The sequence below is a fragment of the Varanus komodoensis genome, unplaced genomic scaffold (assembly GCF_004798865.1).
Source record: "Varanus komodoensis strain SLA01 unplaced genomic scaffold, ASM479886v1 scaffold21, whole genome shotgun sequence".
Classification (NCBI taxonomy): Eukaryota; Metazoa; Chordata; class Lepidosauria; order Squamata; family Varanidae; genus Varanus; species Varanus komodoensis.
This window is the reverse complement of record NW_025335589.1, coordinates 19,226,052-19,233,540: the sequence shown is the minus strand read 5'-3', so window position 1 is coordinate 19,233,540 and position 7,489 is coordinate 19,226,052.

Below are 7,489 nucleotides of genomic sequence, written 5' to 3'. Positions count from 1 at the left end.
GCTGACAGGTCCTTCTGAATTCCACTTTATCTTTGCATTACTGAATAAAAAGCAGAGGGCACAGGCCTCATCGCCTTTTATTGTTCCATGGTTCTGCTGAGTTGAATCCTATGTGAGAATTTCTATTAAGTAAGTCTACTGAAAAGCTAAGGCCTCACTAATCGCTTTGCAGTTTATAATGGCTCTCTGCCAATCCTATCGACTCCTTCTGGTTACTGGAGAGCCTGAAGTCTCTATGATAATAGCATGTGACATTTGAATTCTCCCCCTCCCTCTTGGTAATTTCAGGGGGCAAAGAAGAACACACACAACTAGATCACAATGAAGAATATCGTAGGTATGCATTCCATGTCAATTGTTTGAATATTGTTACATATTATGAGAAACACATCTACTCTTTGGACATTAGGATGGGGGTATTTCAGTACTTGAACATGTAGTATGATCAGCTGTTGCCAAGAAATATTGGCATCCTACTGCTCATACAACTTTGAATCAAATATTGCAAATAATCCTTTAAAAAAACCTGCCAGTTCAAAACCAGAGTTATGGCTATTTCCTGTTGGCCCAAGCACCACAAAGCCAGGGAAGAGGAAGTGAAGCATGATGCCTTAACTGATGTGCCATGTGATCAGAGGTGATGTTATGCAATGTCACAAATTGTACTTCTGGGGGCTTACATTGTTCTTGGTCTTTTGGGCCCAAATCCAGATGGGGAGGAAGGAATGCTTGTGACCAAGTTGTCCTGTTGCTGGGATTGTTTTGCTAGAGGAATCCTTCTGAGGGTTGCCCAATTCCAGTTTGTTTACATCAGTAGCTGGCAGGAGGATTAAGCAGTGAGAAGGAGCCCTCTACTAGCAATAAGGTCAGATGCTTCATAAGGCAGTTCAGGACCAAGAGAACGTGCAATACTTTGCTAACCAAGTGACGTGTGACAAGTGATGAGTGCTCAACACCGTGCATCTTAGTGTGAGGCAGGATCCTTGCATGAGCCTTTCCCACCACACAGAACATAAGAGCAGGAATCAGGCCTCTTGAACGTGCATTTCTGTTCTCAGAAAGGACAGATAAGACCCTGAAGCATTTGCTTCCTCCTACCTGGGCATTCCATTTCTAAAGTAACATGCCATTTGGCCTTCCTCAATTTTCTGCAGGTTAGGCCACATGCTTCTTTAAAGAGGTAGCCTGTTGTTCTTGTTGTTTTGTTGGTGTTGCATTGTTGTTGTTGTAGGTTTTTATTCAAAAGAAACTTCAAGATATATCAAACCACTCAAGATCCTAAAGTGGTTGGGACGTACGAAGCTTTAACCCTTTGCCCGTACCTGTAATTTGCATTACAAGTGGCTGCCTTTATAAACTGGAGACATGAGGGCCCTGCTTCCACTTGGAACCACAAAGAAATAAAGACTTCCTACCTCCTATAATAGGGTCCTAATCCATAAAGTAACATGTAGTCTCACCTTGCAACATCAAATTCCATTCTTAAAGGAATAGGAGTTGAACAAAGGAACCCTTCAGAATGTAATGGAACATGCCTGGCATAACTTTGCCATCAATTACTGCCATAAACTTTCATAGGGCAGAAAAACCTTCATAGCTTGTGAACTCTGACTCAGCTTGTCACCATGAATGTCAACAAACCTGAATAAGGTGCATCATCATCAAGAAATATATGATGAAGCTGAACTACAACTTGGAGTAAAGAGTGCACCTGTGTCCAGTTTATCAGATTGGTTCAAAATTCTGCATAGTTCTAGACCTCATCAAGTAGATCAGGGACGCCAGGTTTCATATGAGTAGTGCCACATATGCCATTTTATAAGCAGTAGGATTTTGAGATTTAGAGATGGCACACTTAAAAAAAAAAACTTTCTGCAACTACTGTGTCATTTTAAAGTCCCTCTGTTGATCAAATTTAGCTAATTTTTACACACAATCTGAAACATTCCTCATGGTAAATAAGGATGCACAAACTATTGTTTACTTAATGAAAACAATGCTCAAAACATAAATTAAATACAGACATTTAAATCACTGTTCAATTAGAGTTACATTTATGTGCTGCCCATGTGTTGCAACATTTCTGTCATTAACCTTCTCATGTTCTCCCACTGAATTTCTGTGTAGCCCCACTAAAGCCAAGCAGATTATTCCTGATTCAATCCAAGTACTCTGACTTAAAAATAGTACATAGCTGGGCCTTTATATCATGCTAGATGAAATGCAAATTTTTATGGGTTCTGTAGGTGTTTGAATAACTATAAAGATTAAGTTGGTGTGGTTTATTAGATTTCAGGGCAAAGTCCATAATTTATATTTGGCGTCACTATTTGGCTTCTACATACAACTTCTTTCTAACCACTCATCCTCTTTCATTGTGACAATACTCTTCATGACCATGTAACATCTAAAACCAGCCAACCTTACTCGTACATTTGGTAACTACTGTTTCTAATTAGGCTTTTAATTACCCACAACACAAAACATATACCACGATGAAAATAAATTGTTGTTGTTTTCTATTATTTATGTATTTCATTTCTATTCTGCCTGATAGCTTATGCTGTCTGGGCAATTCACAACAATGCATAAAACATCAAGTAAATGCAATAAAAACAGTATTTTGTATACATTTAAAACAAAATGTGGACAAAATTAAAAATAATTTGAGTAGCTAAAATAATTTCTGATGCCACTAGACTAACATAAAACGCCCCCATAAGTCACTGAATGCCATTAAATGCCCAAAGAAGAAGATAGTCTTAACATAAAGCTGAAAGGATAGCAGAGCTGCCATCAGATGGGCCCACACGGAAAGATAATCAGAGATTCCATAATTAGGGGGCCAGCACTCAGCAGGCCCTAGCTTTTGTTGCTCCCTTCCAAACTTATCTTGGAGGAGACCTTCACTACAAGGCCTGAGATGTTGATCATTGTGCCCAGGTAGGTTCGTGGTGGGAGAGGTGGTACATGAGATATTGTAGTCCCAAAAATAAGGCTTAATAGGTTAAAAACAGCACCTTGAATTGGACTTTGAGACATACAGACAGTCAATGTAAATGGACCAGAATTGGGTCTACAAAATCCTTAGGGCCAGCAGGTGATAGGCTCGGACAACCCTAAAAAGCTTTTCTGGATAGTAGAGAGAAGGTTCACTAGAGGCAGTAATACATTGTTCCTTTGCTCCTGCCCCTAGGTATGCTTGATTATAGCCACATACCAGAGCCCAAATTCATCCACTAGAAGTTTTTTTTTTTCCTTTGGACTCAAGTTATCTCCTATTGTATATCTTTGTTCTTAGTACTGGGACATATCATGGAGCCATATAAGTCCACAACTCACTCAACAACAATCATATCAACCACCCAGGTCCATCCTGCATTCCACAGATCAACTTGGGTCTTGACAAAAACTTCAGCCACATCAGCCATCCTCCCTTCCTCACCCAGATCCTTCTGAAAACCATCTGGATCCATTAGCCTCCAGGATCATGCAGACAGGCAAAGCCACAGTTGGTCTAAACATTTTTGAAAGGGGTGTAAACATTGTTCTAAGGGGTACAAAAGCACCTTGTGGTATAAACAGAACTCTGGATCTATAACTATGAAGAGTGTTTAGTTTCCCAGCCCTTTAAAAATAAATTACTTAGATTTTTCTATATTTCATTTCAAAACTTCAATTCCCATAACTAACATCTAATTTCAAGTATTTATTCCCATGAGAAGATACTGTATAAACAGTCATATTGATGGTGGGTGGGAGAGAATAATGAATCTACATCATCTGGAACACAACACGAATGTGCATTTCCACTACTGTAATATTATAGAATTTACGTTTACTGGAAGTTCTCGATGATTTCATAGAACTTAAAATATTCAGAGGATATCCTAGGCATGTTTTGTCAAAAGTAAGTTCCATGGAGAAATTTCAGTGGGAACTGCAGTTCAAGCTTGGCAAACTGACCTGAGCTGCCCAACTCTGTTCTTAATCATTTACATCATTTATAGGTCCTGTACTTCAGGAACAAAGGCATGCCCAGTTATACCGACTCCCATGTTTCTGATTGGACCAAAAGGCCTAGAAGGCACTGCATACAAGCTTCTCAATGGTCCTTCATTCCAGATTCCAAATGCTGTGCAGCTATTACCTTAAAGTAACTGCCAATGGAGTAGAAAAGGTGGGCAAAAACATGTTCAGTTTCAGTTCATTCAGTGCACTGCACTTCCAGGTAGCATCCATGGAATGCTGGCAAAGAATGGAGGAAGGATCTATTTATTTGTTGGTCACCATCACCAAGCAGACACCATAGAGATGGGGGGGGGGGGGTTAAATTTGCATTTACTTGAAGACTGGTTCATTTCATTAATTAGCATATCACAGTATTTTCAGGACAGTTCACATATACATACCAGTCTACAAGAAGTTGTAAACCATGATAAGCAATGGTCATCTCTGTTGGGTGGACATGCACTGTTGCCATTACCTATGCCCCTCTCCCCAGAATGAAAGAGTGAGAGGTCCTTCCTCAGAGCAAGATCTGGGCTAGGTGGCTCTGATAAAGAGACCCTGAGAAAGCAAGAGCTCCAAAATACAAGTGTCTTGCCTGCATGAAGAAGCTGCAAGAACAGGAGGCAGATGGCACATGACAGTGGGCTGATAACAGGAAAAAAAGTGTCTGCAATAGTGTGCTTTAGCTAAGAAGGTTTTTAGAGATAAGGAATGTTATAGGAAAACCATGGTCATGTGATGCCTTGTTTACTCTATGGTGTAAAAAGAGGACCGGAACTGCGGCTTGGGGCCTCAGTGTGGGGCTATCTGCTGTGAGCCACTTATTTTGCAAAATAAACTTCATTCTCCACACCACCAGATGTGTTTCTCATTGGGCTGTAGCATGCCAGGTCACAAACCAGTCTAGATTTGGACAACAGTTCTCCTGAGAACTTGCCTGCCTGATCTCCTATTCTTAGGACTTCCAGACTGAAAGAATGGACAGGCAAAGCTTCCTGGGGAGCCTACCTACTTTCCCAAGCCCTCACTCTGTGAGAGTCCTCAGAATAAGAGATCAGGCGGGTGGGCTCCCCAGAGAGGTCACCCGTCCTATCTCTTCCATTGGACAAATCCTTAAAGTGGCAGATCAGTTGGGAAGACAGCCTCTCTCAAGAGCTTGCTTGTTTCAGCTCTCACTATGAAGACTCTCCCAAAGTGATCAGCAGGCAGACAGGCTGGAGACTTCACCTGCCCATTCACCCCTGTATTATGTAGACAATGCGTCTGGTAAAATATTTAGAGTGAGGTCCTGGAGTGCTGCTTCAAGGAGCACTACTGGTCACTCACCTGCTGTGGCTTGTGCGAAACTGATTATTATACTATTATTATCTTAATATATTATTAATATATCAATAATATTATCATATTCCTCCCATTCCCAGTACTGGGCCCAAGGAGGATTGCCACAGTAAAATTACGCATATTAAAACTGTGTAAGGAACAAAATTAAAAGAGCAATAAAACCAATATAACAGTAAAAACAATACAGAAAACAGAATTTAATCCTCACCAAGACAGGATTAAATCTCTATTGAGAGGTACTCCCACAGACTGCAGTTTTATATTGTTATTCTTGTATTATATTTTATGTTGTGAGCCGCCCCGAGGCTTCGGCGAATGGGGCGGCATAGAAATGTTTTAATAAATAAATAAATAAATAAATAAATAAGGGCACTCATCATGGAATAACAAACACATGCACACACAAAAGCGTGTGAACACACACTTTTCTACAGAAGTAACTAGGGAAGGAAGAAGAGTTTTCATGTGAGATGCCATCTCCAGTTTCTGAAGTGATACAGCCCAGACAGAGGTTTTCCACCTCCAGGAGAGTTAGGCCAGTGGCAAGAGCCAGTGCTAGGCAGAATAGTCTCAGATGAAGTTTTCACTTTGTAGAATTTATAGGAAAGCAATACTAGAGGAGATATATAATATTCATGTGGAGCCACTGTTTTCAGTTCACTGGTTGTTGAGTCTCTTTGAAAAAAATATGTGGTCTGCGAAAATTGGATTATTTCAGCACCATGTACCATGCTGCTGAATTGAGAGTCCCACTTCTTCATGTTCATAGTAAACTTCCTATTTGAGGGAGGGAGGCAAAGGTTAAATATTCTCTGTCATTTTAAATTACTGACTCTTTATTTGATTACAGTTTTTAATCTATTAAACTAATATCATTAACATTACAATGATGCCGTTTGGTTCTTGGGGGTAAGGAACCTCATATAAGATCAAGAGCTCCAGCCAACCTGAAACAATGAACAGCACTCCTGTAATAATCCAAGCACGATGCATTCCTCTAACCAAATTAACTTGTGTAAACTTTCTCAGTTATTCACCCCTGTATTCTGTGGTCAACACATGCTTTATTTTTAAATCCTTTCTCTGTTGATTCACTGTTCTGTCTGACCTTAACTAAACATGGAGCAAAGTCATTAAAAGTTGTCTCTTCTCAACTATCCAGCAAGTTGATTATATACAGTCTATTATTACCATACATGGTGTAATAAGAAAAGTACCCCTAAAGGCTAAATGAATTTCCATTTTAGGCCATACTATCTATCATTTAATACTTTTTCTAAAGGAATGTATCTCCATTCAGCAGGGAAAATATTTTCATATTCCTTCAGTATTTGTAGCAGTATTTTTAAACAAATGTGTATATAATCCTAATACTATATGCAATTAAAAGGAAGGCTTTAGGTTTAGATTGATGCATTTCAGCATTGGATTGTAAGAAAGCATTTAACATGAAATTAAAGTGAAGAAAAATAGTTTGTATTAGCAAGTTGATGAAGAAAAATTAGCTAGAACCTTAAAAGGGGCATTTACTATCAATGGCATGAGACCAGATTGATGGGCTATGCTATACCTTATTATATTATACTCCTTGCCTTTAGGCTCAGATTCTGTCCTTTCTGCCTAAATTCACATGAACAACAATTATTCCTTAGGAAATAATGAGAAAATGATTACTTAGGCTATTATTTTGACCCAGTGACTTTACATTTTTAATCAGTCAGTAATTTGACTCTTTAGTCTATTTAAAACATTTTATATTGCTTTTTATCTATCAAGATGGTATACAAAAAACAAAGTAGCAAACAAAATGAAAAACATGTAAAGCAAACAGCAGACAGAGGGGCAAGTAAGACTCTAATCTTTTGACACTATCTAATCACTGAACCTTCACATTGGCCAGGTCAGAGTTCAGTTCACTAGCCAAGGCTATGGTTTTCCCAATTGCAATGTATGGCTGTGAAAGCTGGACCATAAGGAAGGCTGAGCACCGAAGGATTGAGGCCTTTGAATTGTGGTGCTGGCGGAGACTCCTGTGAGTCCCTTGGACTGCAAGGCGATCAAACCTGTCAGTCCTAGAGGAGATCAACCCTGACTGCTCTTTAGAAGGCCAGATACTGAAGATGAAACTCAAATACTT